Consider the following 13,375-nt stretch of genomic DNA (forward strand, 5'->3'; position numbering starts at 1 on the left):
GAGATATTTAGAAAATTAAAAAGTTCTTATATTAAGATGCCTCTGGAAAGCCTCAAAATTATGTCACAGGCCTAGAGGAAATATATACTGCTTTAGAAATTTAGGCTGTCAAATGGAATCTGGAGAAAAATGCTATCAGTTTAATTTCCTCTCTCCCTTTCTTCCCTCTTTGTGACTGGAGCATCTCTCTCTCTTTCTCATAATCTATTTGGATGCCAGCTTTCTTCCCCTGTGTCCCCCATTAACATAGACACTTATGAGTTATTTGGCTTAATAACTTTTTAAATCAAACTTTATCTTTGATTGTGGCCATGATGTTGCTTATCTTTCATGGAGAATGTCTTTCTGGTTTCACCTGTTTGATCTAGGAAATAATTGAAAAGGGTATGACTGGAAGCCTCTTCCTACATGTACTTTTTCTCTTTCCTTACTTTGGTTATATGTGATGAGAGACAAGAATTTTTTTACTAAGTCATACTATAAATCAAGCAGACTGATGTCAGAAATACAGAATTTGGTGAGTTCCACAGAAATCATTTGGATGGTTTAATCAAGCATACGTATTCAACCAGGCACTATGAGATTCTATTGCTGACCATGGTAAATCCTAGAACAGAAGCCTGTTTCTAAAATCCCAACCTTCTTAAGCATGTTACGTAATTGTGCCTTTTAAAATTTCTTACTAATGAAGATATGCCATTGATAATTTATCTTATTAAATTTATAAAATGTTTTATTTATATGATTTGTATCCCTCTCAGAATCAAGGTAATGATGGCTTCTTAGAATTGGTGCCATGCTCAGTATGGTCTAACATTTCTAAGATGTCAGGTCATTATCGTGCTTTCTGTAATCAAATTATTTTAATTGAAAGACTAAGTCTTCTTGTCTGAACACCAGTTAATTTTAATTCCTGTCATTTTCCTCAAAAGATGGGACTCTTGGCCTCTCCATGGCAACTTTCACAGTTGGAAATAGTTTTGCTGATGATGTTGACTTCTACTCTTTCCTCTAACCCCTTGGCTGGGTTTGACCAAGGATGATGCCAGCAAAGGGCCAGGAAAGTAAACTGCACAGAAGCATCCAACGTTAAAATCCAAAGAAATATACAAAATCTTCAGGAAGAAAAGCTGTATTGTCTCCCAGACTGGGAGTTTTCCCCATGACACATGGTCGTTAGTAAGATAAGTTGAGGATTTATGATTATGCTTGTTTATTTTTATTGACTATGATTATGTCATGGGGAAAAGGTGTAGAGCTGTACTACCTCAACAAGTGCATGACATCATAGGCTTAGTAAAATCACCTTGATTTGTAACTCAGGTCCACCCTGGGGTTCCATCCTTTGTGGCAAACTTGTCTCAAACTTTTTTCCTTCCATGGTTTTTCTCAAGGTATATACCAAGCAATGTGTTATCATGTCCTTACGGTTTAGTTCCTTTTTCTCATTTTTTCTTATTATAATATGAATAGAATTAGGTAGATGCCATTCATCTAACTGGTAGATGCTCCCCAGACTGGGTCAACTGGGAGCACCGGTCATGGAGTATAATCTCAGTAGACCATTCTATTTAGTCGAACTTCAGATCTCTTCATCCCACTATAGTGGATGAAAGAATATAAACTGTCTTCTATTTTTTCTTTTTCTTGCCTGTTTCCCAAATTATCCCATGAACTTATCATCTTTCCCATTCTGTTTTTTACTAATAAAGCCTAATACTTTTCACTTCCTCAATTGGATGGATTTTCCTACTAATGTGTAACACAAGATACTACTCAGAAAAACAGTAACTATAAGACACTTTTCAATTTTTGATCTAAAGAATTCTAGTATTATAAGATATTAACATATACTACTAAAGAGTTTTATGAGATTAAACATGTTAGAAAAATAATACATATCACTCTTTTTTGGAGATTTACCATATAAAATATTAAACAGTCCAGGAAATCTTAAAGAGACCTGCTTAATTTTTTCCAGTCTAACATTTACGAAACATTTGAGCACATATTTTTTCACTCTACCTCCTATTAACACTATGTGCAACAGCATTGTGTGAAATAATTGTAAGGAAATGATTTTTACATTTATAGTAGGGGTAGTTTTGAAGTCATACAGACAGCTTTGCCACCTACTTCTTGTGCTATTTGATATGCTTAATACTTCTGTGCCTCAGTGTTCTCTCATGTAAAATGGAGATTACCTATTCTACTGACTTCATGGGATTAACATAAGGACTGTATTAGTTAGGGTTCTTCAGAGAAATAGAACCAATAAAATGCACACATACATTTATTATAAGGAATTGGTTCACATATTTACGACGGCTGAGTAGTTCTGAGATCTGCAATTGGCTTTGGTAAGCTGGAGACCCTGGAGAGAAAATGTATAGTCTCTTTCTTTCTGAATCTGTATCTAATCAGGAAAGTCAATGGTATAAAGTTCCCCAAAAGGCTCAAGACTCAAGAAGAACTAATGTTTTATTTCAAGTCTGAAGGCCAGGTAGTTCTGATGTCCCTGTTCAAGAGGAGTTCTCTCTTAGTCTTTTTGATTGATTCAGTCTTTAAGTGATTGGATGAGGCTCACCCACATGGGAGCAGGCCGCAAATGTGAATCTCATCTAGAAGTACCCTCACAGAAACACTCAGTATCAGGTTTGGCCAAATGTCCAGATAACTGGGGGTCCAGTGAAATTGACACATAAAATTAACCATCACAAGAACCTAATGAGAAAATGTGAATAAAATTATTTGTACAATTCCTGAAGCAGAGTCAATAATAGGTAATGTTGGATATTATTATCATGATAATGATCATCACCACAATTGTCATTGTCATTGGTATCTTAAAAGCTTAATATGTTCCTATACTCAGAATCTTTTCTACTTCAAAGAAGAAACCCTTGACTAATGACAGAAGGAAACTAGCAGATAAATATTCTCTTTTGTCCTTTGACTGGAAAGTTCTAAAGCTTATTTTACATAGCTCCTCAAGGGGTGTCCAGTGAGATAGAATCCCCATTAATGACAGCAGTGACTAAACTGCTAAGCCATATTTGGGCTGACTTTCCTTCTTTCCCAAATTCCTAGTCCCAACTTCTATTCCTTGGGATCATTTCCCAAAATAAACTCTGCTTGCAAGCTCTAGTCTTAAGCTCTGCTTCCTTTTGGAACCCAAGCAAAAACATATAGCTGAAAGTCAGGAGAAGAATTAATACACATTTTTACCCTAATTATAGTCACTGCAATGACGGTGTGGAAAAGTTTATGATATAACATGCGAAATGATTTCAGAGTACAAGAAAATAGTTTTTCAAGTAGCATTCAGCCTAAGAGTTATGCTTTCATAACAGGAGCCATGGCAGTCTCTCAGAATCCTCCAAGAGCTTAGAAAATATTTTGTGAAAGTGAAACACAGGCTATTTACAGGCAGTCACAACAGACCTATTTGTAAAAGTGGGCATGAATTGCGCTTACAGGTTTTGTATTATCCTGTATTTTCTCAAATTGATAAAAGCTCTGTCTTTGAAGTCTGAACTTTGAATGATGTGAGCAGAGGCTGCAGATTTTTACAGTGTGTGTGTTAGTCCTGGTCTAAGGCACAGACCAATCTAGAATGGACTGATGTGGAATTGTATGAGGACAGCATCTGAATACAGAAGACAATTATGTATTGCATACAATTCGAATGATGATAGAAAAAGAAGCCTCAGCCGCTTTACTTTTTTAAGGCTGCCAAAGATGTAGAGTTTTGCCAATGTCCTTGTGGGATAATATTGGCAACAGAAGACATCAGACTCACCAGCTGTGTATATTTTTTGCTATAGACACATTTAATTTTGAATGTCATTGTTTAATAAAACATGCATAATTCATCCCAAAGTATTGCTTTACTTCTTCTCAGATGCCTCTTATTTTCTAAAGCTGCAAGTTAAACCTTCCATATTTTTTTAGGGTGATAGAGTTGAATCAACGGGCCTCAAGTGAAAGGAAGATCATGAAGGCTGTGCCTAGAAAAGGTGAGTGTTCCGTTCTGTATCATGCCTGAACATGGTTTGTTTCTGTTAGGGTATGCCACAGAGTACGTAGCAGTGAATGAGAAAGAGCACCACACACAACCATTCTATACCAGTTTTTGTGCTTTTCTGGAGAACAAGTAAATGTAGCACAATTCTTTCCTTAGGAGGCAAATTGTCTGTTGCACAGTTAAAAAGTAGCTGATCTGGGAAAGTTGAACTAAGAGCAGTGGAACAAAAATAGAGTTTCTTTTTGAAGTGGCTGTAAGCTATAATTTTTCACTTTGGATGCAGGTTTCTGAGACTGCTTAACTGGTGTCTGAGAGGAATATGTAAGAATAAAGTGGAATAGTGCGGTAATGAAGAGTAGGCAAATATATTTTTTTTCAAGAAGTGAAGACTTTATTTTTAAAGTATGAAAAGATACTTTTAAAGAAAAAGTGAAATTAGAGAAAAATTGAAATTTCATTTAGTGACAACAATATTGACATTTTTCTTACTAATCTTCAACTACAGCCTCCTCCTCCTTTTTTAGTTCACAATCTCCCTTTTCATTGCAAAATTCCTTTCTTTGAAAACTCTCTAAGGCCAGTACTGAATTTGGCTGTCTTGAATTACATGACTAAACTCTCAGCCACTGTCTGCTACGGTATTACATACAAGAGTGTTCTCTTGTTTACAGGATGGGATCTACCATATGAATTCTTAAAACAATTTTCTTTTCAAAATCCTTTGTGATTATTTGATTGTTCAAATAATACATATCAATGTAGAAAATATGGATCAGAAAAATGATCCGTGATTTACCATCCATTAGTAACCCATTTAATGATTTCACTATTTATCCCTCCAGGCTGGAGGGTGGCATATGGGGTGAGAAGCAAAGGGTGGTTCACAGACTATCATCTGCCTCCAAGTTACTATGGGTAATGTTTCAAAATGCACCTTCTTGGTTTCCTCTCAAATCCTGCAGAATCACAATTCCTGTAATATGAGTCTAAGGGATATGTATTTTTAATAAGTATAGCAGGAATGCTGTTCACTAAAGCTTGAGAATCAATGTGGCAGACTTTTCTTTGGTGGGGGGTAGGGGATGTGAAAGAAACAAATCAATTTCAACCTGAAAATAACAGATTCTACACTGGATCTTAACTAAAAGGCTGAGGAGTGAAACAAATCAGTTTTAAAAGAAAACTGATGTGGAACTCACTGTCTTGAGTTCTGGCCAGTTCTTCCTTGTAGTACTTTAGGGAACAAAGCACCATAGACCATAGGAATATTAGATACACTGCGTCATGGTCCTTTTTGGGAGGAACATTCTTTAAGCTAGATCTGTGTTTGATACGATGGAGAACTTCCACATGCCAAGTGCTTCTACTATCTGAAAGTGGGGAACACATTTCACCTAGCCTTCAGGTGTGAAATGACTCTTCCCAAGCACTCACCGCTGGCCAGGGGCAGGGCCACTTCAGAACTGAGGTCTCTGAGTGCCTGTTCCAGGCTCTCCCCTCTCCACCAGGCTGAACGTCAGGCTCTTCCTGTATACGAACTTGTTTTACTGATAAGAGAAGTGGGCTACTGAACCTAAATGTCCAGGGGAAGAAAGAACAGAGTAATGTATTATACCTTGTCAAAGGACAGAGTTCAGTTCTTCCCTCTTCTGTACACATTTCTACTGTTTTATTCTCAACTAGTTAGGGGCAAAGAGACTGTCTTTTGGTTACACTCATAACATGCATTTTATAGAAGTAGTTTCAAAAGAATTGTATTTTCAAGTATATTTGCACATTATTTATTTTGCCAGGGTATTCTGATCTGGGGTCAGGTAAAGTGGCTTTTGTTGTAGCTGTTCTTGTTATAGTAATAGTACTTCAAATACAGCACCCTTCCCATTCCTTTGGATAATTGGGTGGACTAGGAAAATCTCTCCTCTAAGTAATTTATTAAATGTTTTTTTTAGAGTGAGTGTTCTGCAGTAAATGTACACTCATTCTCATAAAATAGCTCCTTTTGTTCTTGGTAATCTGTTTTATACAAATATTGTGTGAATTTATGCTTAACTCATTGGAATTTATTGCTATTGACCCTTGTTTACCCATGTTTGCAAATTTGAAAAAAATCCCAAAGACATGAGAGCTTAGAATTTCCAACTGAAGAATTGCTATTTTATAAAAGTTAAGTTTTATGTGAAAGACTCCTGAGGAATAGTGTAAAATTTTTGGATTTTAGATTATTTTAGTAAAACATCCAGATAGAGACAATTTTAGCAGTACAGTCATGGTCTGTTTAGCTAACTTTTTTTTTTTTGGAGATGGAGTTTTGCTCTTGTTGCCCAGGCTGGAGTGCAATGGCACGATCTCGGCTCACCACAACCTCCGCCTCCTGGGTTCAAGCAATTCTCCTGCCTCAGCCTCATGAATAGCTGGGATTACAGGCCTGTGCCACCATGCCCGGCTAATTTTGTATTTTTAGTAGAGACAGGGTTTCTCCATGTTGGTCAGGCTGGTCTCAAACTCCCGACCTCAGGTGATCCATTTGCCTCAGCCTCCCAAAGTGCTGGGATTACAGGCGTGAGCCACCACACCCAGCCTTTTTAGCTAACTTTTAAGCATACTAGTAGAATTCATTAACATGAGAGATTTCCCCAGAGGCAACATGTGGCAGCAATCTTTTATAATTTAATTTCTCTGAACATCATACTGGAAGTCCTAAGAAATATTTCAGGTTACATGAAATAAGCAATTGTATTTTTTCTATAACTGTTTAATAAATGAAAAGTAATCCTGAAGTGTGCAAACTTGCATAATATTTCACAAATTTAACAAATACTGAGCAATTAAGAGAATAGTGCTTTACAGAAAGTCCAGTAATCAGAAGAGACTGGCACCCTAGTCAGTGTATCCAGGGCTTGAACCTTACCTTAGGGGAGTCTCCTTTTATAACCAAGTGACCATGCAGGGTTACACAGTGATACTTCTGGGATTTTGCAGCTGTTTATAAAATGGATTAATTTTATTCTTCCCAATGGATTTATCTCCTCATGCTGCCTTTCAGAAAACAGAGACCAAATAAAACAAAAGCATGCAGCAATGAAAGACAGGCTCAGTTGTTCAAGGTTATTCAGAGGCAGGGGAAAAATAATCATTTAGAAGACTAGGTATTTTTTCTAATTAGGATATATCTCCCTAAAGAATAATAATATTAAAACATTTATGTATTATATCAGGCTGCTATTACTGCAACAGTGCTATGGTAATTATCAACCACAAAAATATTACTGGCACATGATAACAAACATTTATCCATTGTGCACCTGCGGGTTGGTGTGGGCTCAGACAATCTAGGCTGGGCATAGTTGAGCTTCACTCATTGTCCTTTCTTTGGAACTACTGGGCTATTCTGTCCTTGGCAGTAACAAGGAAACAAGGCAGCAAGCCCCAGTTCAGACCACAATCTAGACCGCTGCTTGTGACATACCCACTAAAAGTCTCATTGGCTAAAGCAAGTCACATGGTCAAACCCAACATCAATAGGGTGGGAGGCTGGGCTCAGTGGCTCACGCCTGTAATCCCAGCACTTTGGGAGGCCAAGGCGGGCAGATCACGAGGTCTGGAGAGCGAGACCATCCTGGCTAACATGGTGAAACCCCGTCTCTACTAAAAATACAAAAAAAAAAATTAGCCAGGCCTGGTGGCAGGAGCCTGTAGTCCCAGCTACTCGGGAGGCTGAGGCAGGAGAATGGCGTGAACCCGGGAGGCGAAGCTGACAGTGAGCCGAGATCGCGCCACTGCACTCCAGCCTGGGCGACAGAGAGAGACTCCGTCTCAAAACAAACAAAACAGGGGTGAGGTGTGTGTGTGTGTGTGTATGTGTGTGCCTATGTACTGAACAATAATCTAATCTTCTACATTTCTATTCTCAAAACTTGTTCAAATCTCTTCTGATTTTGGTTGAATTGTGCTCTGTGGAACAATTGAAAGGAGCAGACTTTTCTAGCTGCATCTGAAAATCACAAACTTCCTTCGGTTATTTGGGGCCATCTATAATACTATAGATGTTTAAGGAGTTCTGAAAGACAAAGAGTAAGCTTTTAACGTGGCAATAGTTGCAGAGTTAATAGTTCTGCAGAACACCAGCCCTTGGGATTCATTTCCATGAAAGAATACTAGAAGAGGTCTCATAAATCTCAGCTACTAAGGTTTACAGAGGTGTGGTGGATAATAGTTAAGCCTTTTAGTTCTCAAATCTTCCCCAGGAATGCAGTACATGCCTATGAATCCAGAAGCTACTAGAGAAATCAACACTCTACTGAAATACTCTTGTTATGAATGCAGTTTTGTGGGGGATTACCAAATATGGGTTGGGTTTTTAGTGGAATGTTTATAGAAATTACTTTATTTGGGTTCAAATGCTTGTATTGCCACTGGCTAACAAGTTGTCTCATTTCCTGAGATTCAGTTTCTCCATCTATAAAATACAACCCTTAATGCCTGACTAATAGAATGTGGTAAAAATAAGATAATGGATGTGATTATGGAGACAGTACTTCATTGTAATTTATAGCGTGAGCTCTGGAATCAGTCTGTTTGGGTTGAATCCTGTCTCTACTACCTATTAGACAGCTGACCTTATACTTGTCTCTCTGAATCAGTTTCCTAGGGCTGCCATAACAATTTACCAAAATTGGATAGCTCAAAGCAACAGAAAAGTATTCTCTAATAATTCTGGAAGCCAGAAGTCAAAAATCAAGGTGTCAGCAATGCTGGTTGCCTCTCGGGGGGCTCTGAGAAAGAATCTGTTCCATGTTTTCCTCCCAGCTCTAGCTCCAAGACCAGCAATCCTTGGGTTCCTTAGCATGAGACAGTGTAACAGCAATCTCTGTCTCCATCTTTACAGGGTATTCTTCCCTATGTCTCCTCTGTCTCTGTCCTCTTTTCTCATCAGGATGCCAGTTATATTGGGTTTAAGGTCCACTTAATTCAATATGACCTCATCTTAACCAATTATATCTTTAGAGGCCCTATTTCCAAAAAAGGTCACAATCATAGATACTGGGGGTTGGGGCTTCAACATATCTTTTTAGGTGTACAGTTCAATCCACAACAGTTTATTCTCTCTTCCACCCTAATATTTCAACATTAGTACATAGTTCACCCATGTTTTCTGCCACTTTATGACAAGGATCACCTTTCCTCCAGTGTCGAAAACATGTCCATTATTTCCTTCTAAAGTCTCCCCAGAAGCACCTTTAACATCCATAGTTCTATGAAACAAATGCATTTTCTAAAGTTAATTTTTTTTTTTTTTGTTGTTTTTTTTTTTTTTTTTTTTTTTTGAGACGGAGTCTCACTGTCGCCCAGGCTGGAGTGCAGTGGCTCAATCTCGGCTCACTGCAAGCTCCACCTCCCAGGTTCACGCCATTCTCCTGCCTCAGCCTCTCCGAGTAGCTGGGACTACAGGCGCCCGCCACCACGCCCGGCTAATTTTTTGTATTTTTAGTAGAGACAGGGTTTCACTGTGGTCTCGATCTCCTGACCTCGTGATCCGCCCGCCTCGGCCTCCCAAAGTGCTGAGATTACAAGCGTAAGCCACCGTGCCCGGCCAAGTTAATGTTCTTATCTGTAGCATGAGGATGATAATCACATTTTAGAAGAATTGTGAAAATTAAATGCAATTGTCTATAAAGAATGTTTAGTCTAGGAAATGGCATATTGCAAATGCTTAATGAGACTTGGCTTTTATTTAAGTATTAGGTTGAATCATAAGAAGTTGATGTTTTATAGGTTGCAAATAGTTAAAAATAAGCAAAGCCTTTTGGTATACTTTGAACTGTGTGAAATTCCCATTTTCATAGATCAAAAAGTCAAATATCAGTAATTCTATGTGGCTTAGCCTAATACTTTAAAATAAGTGAGACATTGACACACCAAGGTAAAGTATCCTTAGTGAGCCATGACATTTTCTTCTTAAAAGGCATCTCAGGACAATTATTTCAAGCTAAAACAAATACTGGATTGTTATATGAATTCTTTATGAAACTATTTTTAATAACAAGTGAATTCAACTTTTTTGCTTATTGATAATCCAGTATTTAGTGAAGAAGCATGAAGCATACATCTAGGTATTATTTCATTTTTATTAATACTATCTCTCACTGAATCAGGGGCTTTCAAAATTAAACATATGTTTAAATTAGGATGAGATCACTCTCTTTACTTTTCTTCAGTTGGGTATAGAGTAGCTTCACACCCTAGTCTTCATTTCTTCACTATTTTTTAAAAACCTCAATTCAGATAGTAAAAAATAGGTAACCAAAACAACTTTCACAGTACTATTCTAGTGGTCACCTGGGTATCTATTACACAGGGTTCTTACAAGGAGAGAGAAGAAATACCATTAATATAAAACTACAGTGCCACTGGAATTTTCTATGGAGATAGTGATACAATTGGAACAAATTAGTTGAGGGTAATATTTATAAATTAAACTGTTTTTCCCAGTGTCCCCAAGGCAGCAGTACAGGCAGGAAATAGGAAATTGAAGTGAATATTAGAGTGTAAGAAAGTGGGAAAAGAAGCTTATGTGAATAAGATGTGTATACATTAAAAGGCTTACTGAATAATCTGTCAGGAATGGTGACTAAATTGAGGTCAAGAATTGTAAGAGATTATTGATTTAATATAGAAAAATTGTAAATTCTAGGGCAAGATGGATGAAAGAAATGGAAGGCATCTCAGGTCCTATGAGGAGGACGATGAAGAAGCCAAGAAAATATTGGTCCTTTCAACAAAATTTCTAGTTATATTTTTGATGTGCTAGTTAACTAGTGCAGCTTCTGCATATAACTGATTCTCTAAAAATATTTGTTGAATGAATATGAATAATAAAATAGGATAATATTAATCTGATTTAGAACAAACTTCTCAAACAAATTTTAAGTAATAAAGAAACTTGCCATCCTAGTTTCAACATAGGTAGCCAGAGCTAGAGATAGGATTGTATAATAGAAAAGAGCTGTATTAAGACTTGGACAGATTTGAATTCCAATCCTGAATCCCTTTTCTAAAGCATGTGTGATGTAGTACACTCACTAGTTCCACTGCTGATAACATCCCCAGTGAATTGGGTGGGCTGCATCTTTCAAAAACTTAAAAAAATATAATTCAAGACAACACATCTTTTAGTTTTTAAAGTTTTTTTTTTTTCTCATGCTTTTGTGATGGTTGATTATGTGTTAAATTGACAGGGCTAAGGGATGCCCAGATAGCTGATAAAACATTATTTCTGTGTGTGTCTATGGAAGTGTTTCTGGAAAAGATTAGCATTTGAATCAGTAGACAAAGATCCACCCTCACCAATGTGGGCAAACATCATCCAAACCATTGAGGGCTCAGAACAAAAAATTGGAGAAATAGTGAATTCTCTTGCTTCTTGAGCTGGGCCACGCATCTTAACCTGCCCTCAGATATCCGAGTTCCTGATTCTTGGGCTTTGGGACTCTGGGACTTACACTAGTCATCTCCCTGGTTGTCAAGCCTTAGCACATGGAGAGAATTACACCACTGGCCTTCCTCGTTCTCCAGCTTGCAGACAGCATATCATAGGACTTAGCCTCCATAATCTTGTGAGTCAATTCCCATAAGTATAGGATATATATATGTAATATTCTATTTCTCCGGAGAATCCTGACTAATAGAGCTTTTCATACCGTCCTTTTCAATGGTTTCCATTTCTCTCCACTCTCTTTATGATCATTTTTATTGAATCTCCACCAATTACCTTTTTCCAACTCCTGAACTGCTTCTTAGCTTCATCTTCTGCTGGTATCATATCCTAAAGGGTTGCTTAGACCTGAAATTTGGAGTGATACCAGTGGTCTCTATGCTCCAGCAGGTGAGAAGAAACACTGTGTGTGCAGTTGGGCTGTTAATGGTGCCTAGTGTTACTGATCAATCCTGGGATTCTAGCATCTCAGAGGAAGGCCCTCCAGGGAATGTGATGATTAAGAAATTCAGGCAGGAAAAACAAGGGGAGATCCTTATTGTATCTGAGAATCCAATGTCTTATACATGCAGGGAAATTTCACAGAAAGGTAAGCGTAGTAGGTCATAGAGAAGGAGCACAATACTAAACTGATCAATCAGCAATAGATTCGTAGGGGGAAGGTTAGTTCTATTGGAGAAATTGTGGTCATAGGGAACTTCTGGAAGCGCGAGGGGAGAGTCTGATCTGAGGTCTAATTAAGCCAGGTATGAGTTAAGGTAGGAAAACATCTACTTAGATGTAGGATTCTAATATAGTAACCCTCCTTTTCTTTTTCTTTCTTTTCTTTCTTTCTTTCTTTCTTTCTTTCTTTCTTTCTTTCTTTCTCTCTCTCTCTCTCTCTCTTTTTACAAGGTGAAGACAGTGAAGGGATTACTTACTGTTACTTACTGTATCTGCCTATGGTGTCTTTCCATCTTTTTTTTTTTTTTTTTTTTTTGAGACAGAGTCTGCGCTCCTGGCTGGAGTGCAGTGGGGCAATCTCGGCTCACTGCAAGCTCTGCCTCCTGGGTTCACACCATTCTCCTGCCTCAGCCTCCCAAGTAGCTGGGAATATAGGCGCCCGCCACCATGCCCGGCTAATTTTTTGTATTTTTAGTAGAGACGGGGTTTCACCGTGTTAGCCAGGATGGTCTCGATCTCCTGACCTCGTGATCCACCCGCCTCGGCCTCCCAAAGTGCTGGAATTACAGGTGTGAGCCACTGCGCCCGGCCTTCCATCTTAAAAAGAAAAATTTTAATGGTTTGATGTGTACCTAGCTCATGAGTTTATCTGGTTTAGTTCTCGGATTTGCCTTGGAAATCTATTTGCCAAATATTCTAACGTGGTCTTTGAGGTGATTAAGAGGAATTAAATAGCTATCAAATTGAACTTTAAAGTGCTTTCTAATAATAATGCCAGTTTAGCAATTGACTTGATGAATATTAGTCAAAAGAATCAGTGTCAGTCGTTTGGTGCCTAAAAAAAATCAGTCAACTGGGAATATTTGTGTATAAAATACTGACATTACTCAATTGTAACATATTATAGTAACTTCTCTAGAGGCTTCAACCACATTAAAAGATGTATTTGTGCTTATGACACAACCTGCTCCTGAAGAAACCATTAGGGGTGGATGAGCTTATGCTTCTATGAAAGCTTCTAATTCAGCTGGTTAGGTTGCATTACATGATTCATGTGATCTCTGCTTCATTTTTCTTTAGGAGAGATAACCTAGTAATAAGCCTCCAAGTTAAGGGACATTTAATAGGATATTATCAATTATAAGTTTGCCCATAAAGTTCTATGGTAAAAGGGCCAACTACAGGGAAAATGG

The sequence above is a fragment of the Hylobates moloch genome, unplaced genomic scaffold, assembly GCF_009828535.3.
Source record: "Hylobates moloch isolate HMO894 unplaced genomic scaffold, HMol_V3 SCAFFOLD_23, whole genome shotgun sequence".
NCBI lineage: Eukaryota > Metazoa > Chordata > Mammalia > Primates > Hylobatidae > Hylobates > Hylobates moloch.